The 18,481-nt window shown below is 45.6% G+C and overlaps 1 long non-coding RNA gene across 1 annotated transcript in view; it reads left to right on the top strand.

Moving 5' to 3' along the window:
• LOC310672643 overlaps positions 1–17,608 on the top strand; it is a 106,704-nt gene extending 89,096 nt beyond the window's left edge. Inside the window, exon 3 of the long non-coding RNA XR_014508700.1 lies at positions 17,070–17,608. This is a non-coding gene — a long non-coding RNA (uncharacterized lncRNA). The remainder of the gene's footprint in view (positions 1–17,069) is intronic.
• The last annotated feature ends 873 nt before the right edge of the window (positions 17,609–18,481 follow it).

Here is an 18,481-nt window from a genome sequence, read left to right as displayed (position 1 = left end):
TCTAGTCCAGTGATTCCCAACAACTGACATTCAGAGGCCTGCTGCCTCCAACAGTTCAGGCAGAATATAGCCATCATGACTAGTAGTGATTTACAGCCTTAGCCTTCATGATTTTGTCTAAACCTCCTGTGAAGCCGTTCAAGTGATAGCCATTGCTACCTCTTGTGGGAGCTAATTCTACAATTTGACTCTTGAGTGCTTTCCATTCTCTTGTCCTGAATCTTCACTCATTCAGCTTCTTTGGAAGTCCCCAGATTCTAGGAGAGAAAAACCTATCCCTAAGGGGGACACAGGACGCAGAGGTTATCTGCAACTTGAACACATAACATCCTTATATTTTGACTCTGACTGCCAAGGCCTGATGAGGAAAGCACAACGGCACAGTGTTTTAAACACTCATCCCTCCAATAAAAGATATCATGGGGGGGGGGCAGTTAATAGTGTTTATAGCTGAATGGTCGCAGGGCAGGAATAAATATAATATTACAACAATAATTAACTATATCTCTGGAGGCTAAAACATGTTAACCGTTAAACCATGCACAAAACGTCAGTAGCAACCAACGTGTCACCGAAGAAACAAATACAAATTTTACTAAGCTTTTGGGGGAACCTCTGGAACAGGCATGGGGGTACATTAGGATGCACGGGGGGGGGGGAGAAGAGGGAAAGTTCCATTGCATGAACGGACCTTGTTCCCTGCATACACACCCCACTTAGCACCAAGCTGAATTCCTCCCATCATTTCCAACATTAAACATCATCTCTCACAACAACCTGGGCAAAGAGCACTTAACCTTTCTCTTGGGGCTCCTCTAGACAACCAATTTATTGACGATTCATCCCAGTTTCATTGCACAAAGCTTATGCAGTGGTTAAACTATGCCCTGTTTTTATTGAGCATTCATTCTGATTTCTCTGGTGGGGAGGTTATATAACAATGAGCACCCATCCTGTTTTGCTTGTGGGGTGTCTGTATGTCTTTGCATTAATCATTTGTTCATACCACACTTTCCAGAGCGTTTCCCAGCCACTTCCCTAACTGCAAGAAGCTCTTTTAAAAAGTGGATTTGATGTACTACAGCAACAGAAGGCTTTAACCCACTTTGTGCAAACTGAAATTACCAGTGTCTGATGGAATGCCGGGAGGCAACACTTAGATACTGTCCCCTTTCTCCCTTCCTCTGCATAGTTCTTGTCCTTTGAGCATCTTCTAGTGAATTCATACCCAAAGCCTTGAAGGACTGAGCCCTATCCTCTGGCTCCAGCTTGGCCTCGACCTGACCTGAGCCCTCTTCATTCCTTCTCCTGCAAGCAGAGCTCACCAGCTCTTGTTATTAAACCTACATACAATTCCAATTTTCATAGAATTAATAGTACAAATACCTCTAGCTTAGCAAATACCACAGGCAGACTCTCAAACAGGGGAACCTCAGGACTGGTGGCCAAAAGTGTTTTTACCTGGCTACAATTGGTACCTGATATCACCTCTTGCTTGCCTGGAAGAAGGATGGACAGAAATGTGCAGAAACTTGCCTACTGGGCAAAGGTAACCTTTGCATTTGTTGCTCTACACACTGTTGACTCTGGCCCTGCCTAGCACCGGCATGTGGCCCCTGGCAGGGAATGTGGCCCTCGGTACGAAAAAGGATCCTCACCCCTGCTTTAGAATGACAAATAGGTCTTTAATGGCTGGATGTCTTTGCCTAATTCCTTATGCCTTTGTGTCCTTCTGTGCCAGGGTAGCTCTGACACTTCCTGCCTTTCCTCCCACCCTCTTTCTGCTCATCTGAAGCAGGGCCTCTTTTCCTTCCTTCTGTCATATGACACTGTTGTTGCATTAGCAGCCTCTCAGATTGCCTCGAGCAATCATTTTTGTTTCTCTTGAGTTGTGGCTGAGGCCAGCGGTCCCATCATAAATTAATGAGAGAGCTGTGGAACTCCCCAGTCGGAAGGTGCAGGTTTTGAAATTATTAAAAGCATCAACTTTCATTTGAACAGCAACACACACACACACACACACACACACACCAGCACACCCCGACAGTGAAGTAGCAATCTCAAGCAAGCTGGAACACACATGGACTGACAAACCCTACGTCTGCAAGGATCTCATCTTTCCTTCTGCCACCAGCATCAAGTTCATAACGGAGTCCTGACTTCAGCAGGGAATTCCCCGTCAACTAAATATTGGAAAGAAAAACTCACCTTCTCGTAACAGCACATTCCTTGCCACTCCAAACAAATCCTTGTGTTATTTTTGCAGCAGGAAGAATAACCAATTGGTCAAAGAAATTACCTCTCCATGGTACCCTAGGCTGTTTGTTTTACTAAAAAAACTTGCTTCCCAAAAGGAAACTGATCCACTCTACCCTTATTAATCTTTAACCAAGAACAGTCAATGTACACAATCAAGCCGGGCTAAGGTGCGCAGTTTAAGGAAGATGTGGGTAGACAGTGATGGTGATGAGAGAACAAACCTGCATTTTAGCGGATGACATGAAGGTAAAACGTACTTACCTGCTGCTGTGCTGAAATGCAGAGCCTTTCTTCTTGGTTTGTCATGGCCTTCCTGTAAATAACAACAATGACTAATCAACAACAGCATGAAAATAGACGGTTTGATGATGTGTCACAGAGCAAATTCTCTTTCCATTTTCACTTGGGTGTGCAGGAAAATAATGGGAATGAAAACTGGAGTGGGCACTGGAGGAATTTGCTGAGGGATGAAAAGATGCGACACAAGTGTGTGCCAGGCAAGAAGGGAACCTTAGCCAAACAGCAGCACGAGACAATCAAGTCAAATGGAAATGTGGACAGCTGAGACGGCTGAATTCACAGAAACATTACGATAGAGCAAGGATTTGTTCAATTATCAGCCTCTCATCTGGACAGCTGAGGTTTGTACCTTGCAAGCGTGTGAGTGAGTGGCATTTCAGGCTTTCTAAAATGGGGGCTGACTCACAAGATTTTAGCTTTGTCTGATTTGGGCACCTAGCTATTCAGTACAGTGACTGGTTCCAAGCAGGTACCTCTTTACCGTTCCCCTCTCTCCCCTGCTATATATTACCTTTAAAAACCAATCACTCGAAGCCTTACAATGCACCCACTGAAGTCTGTTGTTGGATCTTGAGTTCCAGCTATGAGGAAGTCGGATGCTATGCACCTGGCAAGTCCAGGTTTTGCTGCACCCCAACTCCCATCAGCCCCAGCCAGCATGGTTGATGGTCAGGCATGATGTGAGTCCAGCAACATTCAGAGGGCCTCATGTCCTCAATTTATCTTTTTCCCCAGCCATGCTATCTGTGATTTCCTTATGGGGAAATGCACAGAACTAAATCTGTGAACTATCACTGAATGACGGCCACTCCTCGAAAGGAAATTTGTGGTCCACATTTTAAAAAAATAGAAAATACTGTATTTTTCTGTCTATAAGATGTGCCCATGTATAACACACACACACCCTATTTTTGCTGCAACGACCAATCGCCAGTCCACCCTTGCCACTATCCGTGTATAAGACGCCCCCTAATTTTTGACATTATCTTTTAGAGGAAAAACCTAGTCTTATACATGGGAAAATACGGTAGTCAATGTCAGCTCCAGAGACAGCTCGATAGGGCTTCTTCCCTCAGTGAGCCCACCTCCTCATGGCAACCTGTTCAGTGGAGTCTTGTCAGTGGGCACTCAGAAGATGTCTGACTATGCTGGTGTCAGCTCTGAAAGCAATACATAGCAATAATAATAGTTTATTGAAAAGCAGAATAAGGTTGCACAAGTGTACATCCTGGTGCTGTTAGGACAAGTTAGTTGAATACTGCCCATGGATACTCAGGGCTGGTCCTACCATTAGGCAGAGTGAGGTATTGGCCTTGAGCAGCCAGTGCAAGAGGGGAGTGACAGCAAGATATTGGAAGGCAGAACTCTGTGTCCTAAGGTAGTGTGCTGCCCTCAGGTGCAGCAAAAGATGCTAGCCCATCCTTGGTCCAGTCTACTTGGCTTCTGCACATGGAATGGGCAGGGCAGGATACCAATTTGTCCTTTGCCACAGGCATCACAAAAACTTGGGCTGACCCCACGTTTGAAATCCCAACACCTGAGCCCAGTTTCTTGACATCACCCAATCATAACACTTGAAACAACAGCTGTGCAGCAGCAACTAGGCTTTCTTCAAAGTAGGAGGCGCATATAAAGACAGCCCTAGATTGACTTACTTCTCTCACACCATGCCAACTCATAAAAACACTAACAAGGCAATGTGCAATAAAACCACCATAAAATTATTATTAATTAGTGTGATTTTCTTTATTTGCTAGCAGTGCTTTTGCCAAATTAGTCGAAGTTTTTTTTAAAGTATAGTATAATGCAAATAATACGCAATTGTGTACTAAACATCAAAGAAATAAAGATATTTGATAATACAGATTGCAGTATATATCATTATATACTAAACATCATATAAATAGTGAGGAGATCTGATAAAATACTGTTAGAAAAGACACGAGAATAAAAATATTGCACATGCATTATTTGTCTCCCCTCAGCTTTTCCCTATTTTTATCATCCCCCCCCCTTTAGAAATACCAACAGCATTACAAGCATCATAAAATTAGAAGAGCATAAAATACAGGACAAATAGGTAAAGAATATAAACTCATCAGCACAGAGCCCAAACTGTGTAATGCTTTGAAACTCCCTGCAGTGATTTAACACACACCATTGTCCATCTCCACTCACCAGGCATGCAGCTATCATGGACAGGCCATGCTGCTGAGTTTTGCCTCTCAACGCCTCCGTCAATATATCAATAGAGGGCACAAATCTGCAGTGACACCACAGTTATGTCCCCGTCAAACAGCATCACAGCTCACATTGCAGTTTACCCTGAAAGCTACTCTGATGTTCCCAAAGTAGCCTTTGGTGAGGAGGCGACACTCCTCTTGGTCCGTAACCACCTCACCAACTGATGGGGTTATTGATAAACAGCGGCCATTCTTAGTCGTGTTGGCCTTCCCTGGGGGAATCAATGCACTTAAGTTGTGATGGAGGAACATGTTCTTGAGTGGATGGTGTCAGGGAAATGTGTGCACGCAGAGAGGCAGAGAGAGAGAGAAGGTAAATGTTTTGGGAAAGCAGAATGTGGTAGTCAGAGCACTTGCTGAACATTAAGACACCTAGATCCAGGAGTGGGCAGAAATTAGGCAGGGATCTGGGTGATTCGCAGTAAATTCGCAATGACCCCCAACTGTTTAACAACAGCCACAACAAAACAATTTGTTCTCCACAAAGTGAGCGGCTAGAATGAATAAAGCTAAGGAGGAGTGGACTTTTGTATGAAAGGACTGTGAGTTCAGATCAGACCTAGCCTTTGAAAACAATTCCCTAGGCTCTGAATATGCTCAGAGGTGCGTTGCTGTTCTTTAATTCTCTTAACTGTATGTTTTATACACCTGTCTCTAGCTGGTAGGTTCTGGGGGTCTAGTAAAACAAAGCAAAACACACCGCAGTAGATGCAGCAAGTGGGTAGTCTACCCATCCCTGACTTAGATGATATAATGCCAGTTCTACCACTGACCTCTTGCATAATGTCAACTCTAAAAAAACCAAAAATACTACTGAGGATCTGGCAAGTCTGCCTATTGGAGAGAAAACAAAATATGTGTCTCCAGCCCATCCAGACCAGACTGGCGTTTGAACTAATTTAGTAGGCCTTGTCTTACCTTTACAACCTTGCAGGGACCACAGGTGTTTTGGTTTTATTTATATATTATTTACCGTAAGTACAACTGTGTCTAATTGGTGTACAGAAAATACAATGTGGAAAAGGTAAATTATCAATTAAAGCTATTGACTCAAGCTTCAATTAAAATGCCTGCTTGAATAAAAATAAGTATTTGGTAGGTGCTGGAATTTCAACAGGGAGGGGGCTGGTCTGACCTCAACTGGAAGGGAGTTTCATAAAATGGGGCTCACAGTCCTGAATGCATAGCTCCCAGTGGATACAGCAGTGCCTCCAAGCCAATGACTCCCTTTAAAAACTCAGTGATGAGGAAGAGATAAAAGGGATTAGGCAGCCCTTGAGGTATCCTAGAACCAAGTTGTTAAAGACCTTGTAAGTTAATACAAGAACCTTGAACCTGACCTAGTAGCATTTAGCATTCTTTCCCAAACTTGGAGCGCCAGCAGTTGTTGGACTACAACTCCCATCACCCCTAGCTAGCAGGACCAGCGGTCAGCAAAGATGGGAATTGTAGTCCAAAAACAGCTGGAGACCCAAGTTTTGGAAACCCTGGGTTAGAGCACAGATGGGGAACCTTCCAGATGTTGCCGGACTCCAAGTCCAATCAGCCCCAGACAACGTAGCCAAAGGTCAGGGATGATGGTTACTGTAATTCTGCAACGTGTGGAGAGCCAAAGTTTCCTCATCACTGTAGCAGAGGCTGCGTCGTTTATGGTTGGCGAGCAGAGAGCGTTTTTAAGGAGAGAGGCTTCACCATTTGCCGGCTCCAGATTTGCATTTCCCAGCCTTGCCTGTGCTTTATCTCTGCCTGGCTGATAATTATCGCTGCTCCTTCACGTGACACATTAGAGAGAGCAAACCCCTGCGCCTGCCACTTTCTGCACAGCTGGGCAATCTGATGCAAAGTAGGGGAGAAGGGAAGAGCATGTTTGCTTGTCTGCTAATGGTTCCCTTGCTCCCCCAGACCAGAGAGAGTTTCCTCCAAATGTGTTAGAGAAAGCATGCTGCTGCTGCTGCTGCTGCTGCTTTTGCAAACTGTTCCTTCTAATGCATTTGAGTACCTGTATAAATGTTGCTGCTCACTCCAGTCAATGCTGGACCAGGCCTCTTCCTTCTAATAACATGAAATAGTCTGAAACATGTTTCTGATGATAATTAAGTGTATATTCCACAGGGGCACAACAAAGAGGCTCCCCCCGCGCCCACTGCCAGAATATGAAAATAGTCGCAGAAAACAGCTTCTTTAGACTCTCAGCTTTTAAAAGATGGGGGGAGAGTATTTTTTATCCTGTGATCCACCCCGAGATCTTGTGATGAAAGGCAGGAAATAACAACAACAACAAGAACAATAGCATAAAAGAATGTGTTTACATTCACATGACTTAGGCAGGTCACCTAATGTCCCTTTGCGGCGCAGAATGTGGTGGCTCGGGTGCAGAATTTTAATATTCTTTCTGCAAAGTACACACGGCCCTTTGCGGAGGTGTTTCAAGCGTTCCAGAGGCTATGAGGCTCCTATCTGACTCTGACGCCTCTGCAGGTGGCTCCCTGTATTACCTTGCTATCACATGACTAGTTTTGTTCCACTGCAGTCTCCTGAACAGGCCAGGGTGAGCATGACCTCATCACCATTCCGGCATCCTGCGAACAAGCGCACTGTCCTTCTTAGCTGTAATACTTGTTCCAGGGAATGCACTTCAGCACATTTAAATGTATGATTCAAAGTGCTGGAAAACCCAGCAGCTTAAAGGCTCTAATTACACTCTAGGGATGGCACTGGGTATAATATCCACAATGAACAGAATTACTGACAGGACTTGACCTCATCTTATGACTGAGTGTGAGTTATTTAACCTTGCCATGCAAGAAAGAAATCGAGGGGAGTCCATTTAAATGGTGTGCGTAGAATAAAGGTTGCATCTTGGAATTGTTTTGACTTTCCCACACCAACGTATCCTACCATCTCCTTCTTTCTCCCTACCCCAGCCACACAGCCACCCTCCCCGATTGTGCCCTGAGAAACTAGCCTGGTGCAACTAGAATGTAACTCAGCAACATGAATCCATTCCTCCATCTGCAAAATCAGCTCACCAGGTCCCCCCCCCCCCACCCCGGCCAGGCAGGTAGCCAGCTATCCTCCATCATCTCTAAATTGCCAAAGGCACTGCTGCTTCTCTTTTCACAGTTTCCATTCTCTTCTATGGTGCTACGGTTGGAAGTGTCAGAGTGAAACTTGGCTTGCACCGGTAGTTGATATACCTGCATGAAAAGGGTACATAGAGTGGAACCTCCAAGCTTCCTAGACTGCACTCTTTGTGCTGACCTACTGATCTTCCTTCAGTGTCAGACTGGTACATTTAGGGTTGATAACTTGACCTCACTTCTTCTCCATGCCGCTCTCATGCTAAGATGAAAGAGCTAGTAGGACTCTTTTGTTGGTGTAAAGCAAAATATAGAAATGTAAAATTCCTGGATGCCAAGATCCAAGTTTGGGACAATTGCTCTTTGGTGAGAGAACCCCAGCAGATATTTAAAATCATAAAATGTGCAGCAAAGTAGAGCATGGAAATATAAGCTGTAAAACCTTTAAAACGTGCCCTTCTAAGTGAGTTCCAAAATGTGCCCTTAAAAGGTATCTTTCCAAAGTTTCCCTCTTCCCCCAGCATAGGAAAAAGACCATGTTTTGTAAGTTAAAAATGGTTTACTTACAAACTCTTCAACGGCCAGGTTCATGTGCTTCAGGAAAGTTGCACAGGCCGTAAAACTTAACTTAATGATGAAGTGGTTAAAGTTCCTAAAGTATTGGTAGAGGAACTCAAGAGATGCTTGTTAAAGCTATGTGGCTGGAATAAGCAGCTCAGAGCTCTTCACACAATGAAGGTCAAATGTAAACTGGGGGAGAACAAACGCTTGCTAACCAGCGCCTCCCTAGGTGGGGGGAAGTGGACTTAACTAAGCCTGGCAGGACAGCTTACTCTCTGGTATTAACCTCTTCATGCATTAATTAGACTTAAGTATGTTGGTTATAGGACTCGGGTAGCGCTGTGGTCTAAACCACTGAGCCTCTTGGGCTTGCCGATCAGAAGGTTGGTGGTTTGAATCCCCGCAACGGAGTGAGCTCCCATTGCTTGGTCCCTGCTCATGCCAACCTAGCAGTTCGAAAGCACGTCAAAGTGCAAGTAGATAATAGCCACTGCTCCGGTGGGAAGGTAAACGGCGTTTCCATGCGCTGCTCTGGTTTGCCAGAAGCGGCATAGTCATGCTGGCCACATGACCCAGAAGCTGTATGCCGGCTCCCTCAGTCAGTAAAGCGAGATGAGCGCCACAACCCCAGAGTCGGCCACAACTGGACGTAACAGTCAAGGGTCCCTTTACCTTTACCTTTATGTTGGTTATATGAGACTGGCTATCTCACATCTTTACAGCTCCACCTCAGTCAGCTAGAATGAGGGATCTTCCCTAAACAACACTGATTTCCTGCAATAAACACAGCTTTCTTATTTTCCAAACTGTGTTGTTGGTGTTTAGTTGTGTCTGACTCTTCGTGACCCCGTGGACCAGAGCATGCCAGGCACTCCTGTCTTCCATGGCCTCCCGCAGTTTGGTCAAACTCATGTTGGTAGCTTCGAGAACACTGTCCAACCATCTCGTCCTCTGTCGTCCCCTTCTCCTTGTGCCCTCAATCTTTCCCAGCATCAGGGTCTTTTACAGGGAGTCTTCTCTTCTCATGAGGTGGCCAAAGCAGTAGAGCCTCAACTTCAGGATCTGTCCTTCCAGTGAGCACTCAGGGCTGATTTCCTTCAGAATGGATAGGTTTGATCTTGCAGTCCATGGGACTCTCAAGAGTCTCCGCCAGCACCATAATTCAAAAGCATCCATTCTTTGGCGATCAGCCAAGGTCAAGTGTGCTCCTCCAACAGGGATTCCGCTTGCACTGAAAATATACACCTCAGGCCTGGGGGCCAAATGCACCCCTCCATGCCTCTGTATCCAGTTCTTGGGACTCTGCCCAGCCCACACCCCACCCACAGGCCTTACTCCTCTCTCGAGTGCTGGATAGCATGTTTGTACTCTGATTGTGCTTCTTGCTTGCTTGAACAGAGAGATCGGGGGTGGGGTGTTAGTTGAAACCTTTGATTTCTGTGTGGCTGTGTGTCCACTGTACAAAGGCTGGAGTCACATCCATTGCTCTATCTATTTTTCCCTTGCCTACCACCAGTGATGGGATGCGGGTGGCGCTGTGCGTTAAACCACAGAGCCTAGGGCTTGCCGATCGGAAGGTCGGTGGTTTGAATCCCCGCAATGGGGCGAGCTCCCGTTGCTCGGTCCCTGCTCCTGCCAACCTAGCAGTTCAAAAGCACGTCAAAGTGAAAGTAGATAAATAGGTATTGCTCCAGCAGGAAGGTAAATGACGTTTCCGTGCTCTGCTCTGGTTCGCCAGAAGCGGCTTAGTCATGCTGGCCACATGACCTGGAAGCTGTACACTGGTTCTCTCGGCCAATAAACAAGATGAGCACCACAACCCCAGAGTCGGTCATGACTGGACCAAATGGTCAGGGGCCCCTTTACCTTTACTTTACCACTAGTGACATGCTTGGGTTGATAAAAATTCCCCACGCCTGCCCTAGAATGGGGATCCTACCTGGCCATGTATTGGGCAGCTGGCATAGCTGGGAGAGCTGGGCAGAGGGATGCCTCTGCCTAATGCAGTGCACCCACCCCAGTCCGGTAGACTGAGAAAGAGTGTCGGGTTGTTCTGTTCATCCCTCCACTCTTGTGATTTACTCTTGCCTGTCAATGGTGCATTCTGAGCAGTGCTGTCATGGATCAAATGGAAGCAGCAAAGATAAAAGTGAAGAAATGGAATTTTTCATCAATTATTTGACACGATCATCTTAGTGTTTTGTTTCCTCTTGGCTGCGCACGTCAGATTTGTGTGCCAAAATTATTCACTGCCGTTTCCCCCTAGAGCTTGCCTAGAAATGCGCCTGCTCTTCCACTTTTGAGCTGTGTTGTGTAGCTGCAATCAGACACTGAAAACACATGGTTTTGTTTTGTTTTTTCCCCTTCCCTTGTTGTGGGCTCTGGGACAAATTCCCACGGAAAGCGAGTCTCAGCCGGCACCTGCTTTCAGGGAGCGTTTAATCACTGCCATGTAATCAGATGGCGATTCCTTGAGAAGGGCAGGAACGCCGCCAAAGCAATTTCATTTCCCAGTCCAAAAGAGATAGTTGGGGGTATTAGTTCCGCTGCGTGTGCCCAATTTCAATCATAAACCCAGAAGAGATAAGGAAGAACTCAGGTGTGCAGTGGGTTGCAAACAGACATTTTGAACAACTTCTCAACATTGCCAAGTTGTGCAGGAAGTGACCCTTGCCTTGTTCACAGGCAAGCTGCTAGATCATCTTGCTCAGGATCTACACTGGCTGGCAGGAGTTCTCCAGGGATTCCCCACCTGACCTGGAGATGCGAGAGATTGACCCTGGGATCTTCTGCACGCAAAGCAGAAGCTCTGGCATGGAGCTACAACCTCCCCTCTGTGACGTTAACATATGAGAGTGCTGGAGGTGAAATAGTTAAACAAGTTACCCAATCAGAACCCAGGGGGGTGGAGTCAGAGGGACTATAAAACCAGCTCTGGGAGGGGCAAAGAAGGGAGTTGGTTGGGAGTTGGGTGGTTGGTTGGAGTGGGAATGAATTGGGATAGAGTCTGTAGGTAGGTTGAGTTAGTGTAGCGAAATAAGCTGAGTCAGGAACAGTTAGGAGCTAGGAAGACAAGTAAATATCTGAGAGGTGGTTTAGTGAGTGAGAGCAGGTAGCGGAAGTTATAGGTCTGGATAGGCACCCTATGATTGTAATTGACCGATACCGTTTATGAAACCACACGCTTGTTAAACTGCAATAAATAAACAGAAGTTTATGTTCCAATTTAAACCTGACTGGACTCAGTATCGTACCAGCTAGGGCCTGAGTGGTGGCAGCGAGAAATCAAGTGGTGGCACAGGGATCAATAGATGGTGAAACGTCCGGGGACCCTGTGTGATCGCCGCATCAGCTACTCTGTGGCAGAACCTCTTCAGGGTCTCAGGCAGAAAAGGAGCCTTTTCTGTCACCTGCAACCTGCCATTGTTTTAACTGGAGATGCCGGGGATTGAATTTGTGACCTTTTGCAGCAAAACCAGGTGCTCTCGCTCAAGATCACTAAGGCTGTGGGATATACACTAGGGCAGGCAGCTAGGAGCCATGCTCCCTCCCCAAATTGGAATACAGTATAGGAAGTTAGTTGATCAGCTCCATGGCCTCATCCAGCTTAGTATTGTCAACACACAGTAGCTACAGCTCTACAGGGTTTGTATAAACTAGGAGGAAGGAGGCCAAGTCTCACAAACTAAGGTGCTGATCTCCCCGCCTCAGACTCAGATTCTGGTTGCAATAGGTTACCAGAATGGGGAGACACAGAGAGAGAGAGAGAGAGAGAGAGAGAGAATAAGAAGAGGTTATGCAACCCTCATGGACTTTGAGAAGCTTCCTATTAAAACAAGAAGCTGAGCTGGAAAGCCTTAGAAATTTACACTGCTGCCAACCAAACTATACAAAATATTGATGAGAATGAAGACCTAGAGATGTTTCGGAGTTCGCTTTATCAAACAGAACAGCAGTCTCGTTTGGATATTGTCCGTGCAAACTCAGAGTCTCCCCTCCAGAGGACTGCTTCATTCAAATCTTGTCCTGGAATAGTTCAGCAGATTTCCAGAAATCCTTTGAAAAAGGAGGAGGAAGATGAAGAGTATGACAATGAGGATGAATATGAAGATTACCATTAAAACCACCAAGGAAGAGAGCACCTTTGAGACTAGAAAGTGTTTTCCCTGCAAATTGTTATTTTTCATTGTGTTGATGCTCAGTGATGGACACAATTAAGACTATTCATTTAAACTACAGTAAAGAAAGAACTGATCACTGGGGAATGAAAAGAAAACAAGAAGCTGAGCTAAAACACAATAATTACTCAGGAATGACTGAGGTTAAGGTTGGCTCTTTGGCAGTACAGTTCCTCGAGCCAGTCACAGAATATTAAATAAGAGCTTGGTAATAATGCATGACCATTTGTGTTTCAAGCATTAGAAGACAAAGTAAGCAACTATTTTCAAATAAGCAAAACTGACTTTTGGTGGGCGGGTGGTGTATCTATTTTAATAATAAAAATATGTCACAGACATATGTGTTTGGGATAACATTCCTTTATTTAAAATGCAGTGCATAGTTAAACTGTGGAACTCCCTGCCACAAGAGGCAGTGATGGCCACCAATTTGGATGGCTTTGAAAGAGGAGTAGACAAATTAACAGGGCATGAGATGGATACTGTCCTGCTCACGAGTTTGCCACAGGTGTCTGCTTGGCCACTGTGAGAAAATGATCCTGGAATAGACGGACCATTTTCAGGAATTTTTCCAGAACTGCACACCTGTGTTCCAAATGCAGTTGCACCATAGATTTCTGTAAGAGCATTATGATATTAGTAGTTTCGTTCTCAATTCCTTTCCTAATGATCCCTGGCACAGAATTTGCCATCTTCACGGGTGGCACACATGGGGTCAAGATCTTCACTGAACTCTCCATTAAGACCCCAGGGTCTTGTACCTTGTCAGTCACTGCCAGTTTAGACCCCCATGAGTGTGTATGTGAAATTAAGTTTATTATTTTTTTAATAAATGTAGTGGGGAAACCCTGAAAGAAGTCGAAGGGACCCTGTACGCATCTCTTAACCTTGGATTGATGATGATGATGATGATAATAATAATGATAATAATAATAATAATAATAATAATAATAATAATAATAATAACAACAACAATTTATTATTTGTACCCCGCCCATCTGGCTGGGTTTCCCCAGTCACTCTGGGCGGCTTCCATAGAAACCAAAAATACACTAAAATATCACAGATTAAAAACTTCCCTGAACAGGGCTGAACTTAGTATGTAGATTTGGAGCGGAGGAGTAAGAAAGGATTTGCCTTCTACATATACAAAAAAGTGTTGCATCCTCGACGCTGCAGTTCATTCCCATGTTTGCCTTTAGAAGTTTGTCCCATACAGTTTCTGGTCTAAGGAGTTGGGCAGAAAAGGGAAGAGAAAAGCAAAGAGGACAAAGTGGAGAGAGAAGGGCAAAGCTGATGATCATGATGATGATGATTTCTAGCTCAGTCAGTAGAGCATGAGACTTAATCATAGAATTGTAGAGTTGAAAGGGACCACAAGGGACATCTAGTCCAACCCCCTGCAATGAAGAAATCTTCTGCCCAATGTGACGCTCAAACCTACGACCCGGAGATTAAGAGTCTCATGCTCTACCAACTGTGCTACCTCTTTGCTGGGTTGTGGGTTTGAGTCCCATGTTGGATTCCTACATTGCAGGGGGTTGGACTAGGTGACCCTTGTGGTCCCTTCCAACTCTACGAGTGTATTTCAGATCCCACCTATGGTGTCCTTTTCGCCAAGAACAAGGTGCAAAACCTGTGCAAGACATTAACTTAAGTTGTGGGTGGCTAAGGATTCATATATATATATATATATATATATATATATATATAAAATTATTATTTTTCATGTACTCATCCACTCGCCCACCACACAAATGGCATCAGAACAGAAGTTCCGCCTTGCTTGATCAGACCAAGAGTCCATCTAGTTCAACATTCTGTTTCCGCCAGCAGCCAGCTGGATCCTTCTGGAAATATCACAAATAGAGGCACTGGCGGGGGCGGAACAGTCTTCCCTTGTTGTTTATCCCAAACGGGTGGTATTCAGAGGTAACTAGCTTCTGTGCAAGGACTTTCCAGTGAACTATCCTGCCCCATAACGTATCACAAACTCTGCCCCAGGTGTACCTATAAAGGACCATTCTAGGTCTATTTTGTAACTGTGGCATGTTACACAGTACAGAGGAAATATCCACATATTAAATGTGGGTTGCCTACCGCCATTGTAAATTACTTTATTCCCATTTGGGTCTTCCTTCCTATGACTCTTAGTTAGATACACAGTGTGAGAAACGAGGCTGAATTCCCTTCCACTGCCAATAAAAGTGTCTCTGGTTGCTGTTTGCAACAGGGCTAATCGAGTGTTTATCCTCTCTTTCGCGATTTGAGAGAAGGGCTTGTTTAGCATTACGGTTCTAAGCCACGAAAGCCCATTAAAAGCACTAATTAAAGCATCAGAAGTCAGACGATGCACCAATGAACAGCACAAACAGCAGCGCAAGGTAGTTTTGGAAGCGTTTTAGCTCTCTCTCCCACAATGCATCGTGGAAATATGCAAAATAACATTCTGGTTTAGGCGGGTCTGATGCTGTAGTGGCTGTAAAATGACTGAGAATAAACCAAATGATTTGTACAAGCACACACACACACACACCACAAACATAACATCCTTTGTTTTCGGCAAGGGCTCTGTAATAAGAGATCTGGCAACGGAAGCACAGCAACAACTTCACAGCACAGCCTTCCCTTGCTGGGAAAAAGACTCAGCACCTCCAGAGCCATCCCAGGGAGAAGAAAAGACTGACAGTATGGCAGGAAAATGAGAGAAGCAAAAGCAGGCCTTCACGCCGGAGACCTGTGATCAGTATGTGAGCACAAAGTGGGATGGAAAAGTCAACAAAGAAATCTGCTTGGCTTTCTTTTACCTCCCGACTTCCTCCTCCCTCATCACCAGTCCTCTGGAGGCACCTTGAGTCTCTTTATTCCCAGCGCCTGGTAGTGACAGCTACTCTGGGAAAGAGAAGGCAGAGAGAAAGGAGCTCATTAAGCCATGGGCTTCCTCCTGCAGGCAGCTTATTTTGCCTGGGTGCATTTTCTCACCTCCTTTGGAGAGCAGAAGATGCATATACCCTTGTGCCGAGCAAGCAACTTGCTGACTCTGCGTAGGGGGAATTGAGGCAGCACAGGGTGCCCACAAACCACAGTGGTCTCCTGGACAAAGGCTTTGCAATACAGTGGTACCTCTGGTTACGTACTTAATTCATTCCGGAGGTCCGTTCTTAACCTGAAACTGTTCTGAACCTGAAGCACCACTTTAGCTAATGGGGCCTCCTGCTGCCACTGCGCCGCCGGAGCACGATTTCTGTTCTCATCCTGAAGCAAAGTTCTTAACCTGAGGTACTATTTCTGTGTTAGCGGAGTCTGTAACCTGAGGCGTATGCAACCTGAAGCGTATGTAACCCGAGGTACCACTGTACCAAACTGGAAGCTCAAGCGCCGGGAGATCTGTAGGAAACAGATCCAGGGGGGATCTCCACAAGAAGGCACACGTTTCCCATGTGAGGAGCTCATCCTACACTCAAGTAGGACCCTGGCAGAGACACATGTCCGACTGGCATGTTCCCTCCCTCCTGATCGATCGTTTGGGAGCTTCAAAAGCTTTCTTCAGCCTGAACATCACAGCGACCGACGCCAACAGACACCGGCACACTTAGGGATCCACAGAGTCTTCGCAGCTTGCATAACAGGCCTCAGCAACTCAGCATTTTAGCTAATCTACTTTATTTACATATAAACACACATGGAGCACTGCAACATGGCTCCCTCTCTCTCTAGCATCAGACAGCAAAGAGAAAGAACAAAGGACAATAGTCCCACTTCACGAAACACAGTAACACAAACATCCTGTCTCCGTCACTTCCCACTCTATGCAGTCAAAACGTACACCGTCATGTGATAGACAAAAATCCCATGACTGCAATCACGGAGCAGGAATTCTAACATCTTGGGACTTAGCCCCGCTTCCTTTTGTGCTGCCTTTCTAGGCACAGGTCCAGGCTTTGCAGGTCTGTGTCTGAGCGGGATGTTACCTATACGCACACAATGAAATGGGAAGTTCGTGTGCAAGGGCAGTCGGGAAATACATACCCATAACTGCAGGTACGGTAATTCTGTAAAATGCACTGTAGCCATTCCAGGGGCCAGAGAGAAGAGAGCAGGAATAACAACTCAATGCGCTGGCAAATGGGATCTCTTTTCTGCGATTATTTGATGGCTAGAAATAGGAACTGTGGCATGAAGCCTACACACATGCTCATGGCACTGGTGGCTGTCATGTAGTGTAAGGAAATAAGGTAAACCCACAGATATTTTACTGCAATGTGGTATCAGTACAGGAGCAATACTTTCGGGACTGCTCATTCACTTTGCAGTGATGAGGGCCGACATAATGAGCTAAACACAGTGTCTGAAAATTTCCATTGCTGCACGTATGTTCTCCGCAATATTTACCCTGCTTGTCTTCCTTGCTTATTGTGTTCTGTCTCCCTATCTCTCGCTTTGTTTAGTTCTCCCCTGTGGCTCCAACATCACAAACAGATTTCAAAGTCCCCATTGCCCATTGATGTAACATCAATACGACCAAGATAAAAAGCCAAGATTCCCAGAACCAGCTGCTGATCAGACAGTGTTGGCTTTTCCATGGAATATTAATTGGCAAATTAGACACAAAGCTTCATTTACTGCAACCAACCAGAAAGGCCAAATCAGTGCCTCAGATGACACGGCTGGATAGGGAGGACTTCCATCAGATCCAGTCTTCAGGATTTGCTGACCATTGTGTGGAAGGGCTCCAGCTCAGTGGTAGAGCATGTGCTTCACAGGCAAAAGGTTCGATCCCTGGTGTCTTCAGGTAAAACCGGGGAAGACTGCTACCGGAAACCCTAGAGAGCTGCTGCTGGTCAGTGTCAACAATAATGAGCTAGATGATGAATCAATGGAATGACTTGCATAATGACATTGCAGAAATAGAGAGGGTAGAAATCTCACCTGCGTCACTTCCGATTGTAGGTGGGGAAATAAGAAGAACCGAAGAAAAAACCTGCTAGATCAGGTCAGTGACTCACGGCAAGGACAACGAAACAAAAAATCCCATTGAACAGTAATGGAGGCTGGATAGCTCAGTCGGTACAGCATGAGACTTTTAATCCCAAGGTTGTGGGTTCGAGCCCCACGTTGGGTGAAAGATTCCTGCATTGCAGGGGGTTGGACTAGATCTACTCCCACTATAAATAATCTGGCAATGATGCAATGATCTACCCATTGGATTGACCAGAGTTGCTGAGCTTTTTTTAGGGGGAGAGCTTTATTTTTTGTTTTCGGTCAATTGCAGGAGATCACGCGATCAACCAGGATCGACCAGGGACAGCCCGCGATCGGCCGGTAGAACACGATTGACCGGTTGGACAGGCCTGGACTAGATGATCCTCTTGGCCCCTTCCAACTCTACAATTCTACGATTCTGTGTAAATAACCATTGAAAGGGCTGGCTCGTCTCACAAAATTTTAAACAATTGAATAGGCTTGTTGGCATAAAAAGGTCTTTAAGAGACATGAAAATTAGCAGTGAAGAAGCTTGCCAAATGTCTGCTGGAAGAGTATTTACACAGTTTGGGGCTGGCAACACCAAATGCCCAACTTCTGGTTGAAACCAGTCAAGGCTCTGTAACAGCGCTCCTCTGGATGATCTCAGTGATCAAGCTGGGATATAATAGCTCAGATCCCAGACCAAAGTTGGTCAGGACTTTGCATGTTAAAATTAACACAGGAGCCTTGAACCTGCCCCAGATGCGTTATGGACAGCCAGTACAGATGTTTTAGGAGGGGTGTGACATGGCGTCAGCCGACTGCCTCCATCAGCAGCTGAGGCACTGCATACGGCACTGGCTGGAGCTTCTGCCCTAGGCCCAAGGTCCACCCC

The sequence above is a fragment of the Podarcis tiliguerta genome (genome assembly GCF_965153285.1).
Source record: "Podarcis tiliguerta genome assembly, chromosome: 2".
In the NCBI taxonomy this organism is placed as follows: domain Eukaryota; kingdom Metazoa; phylum Chordata; class Lepidosauria; order Squamata; family Lacertidae; genus Podarcis; species Podarcis tiliguerta.
Note: the sequence above shows the minus strand (reverse complement) of the source record. Positions and strands in the feature narration are given on the sequence as shown.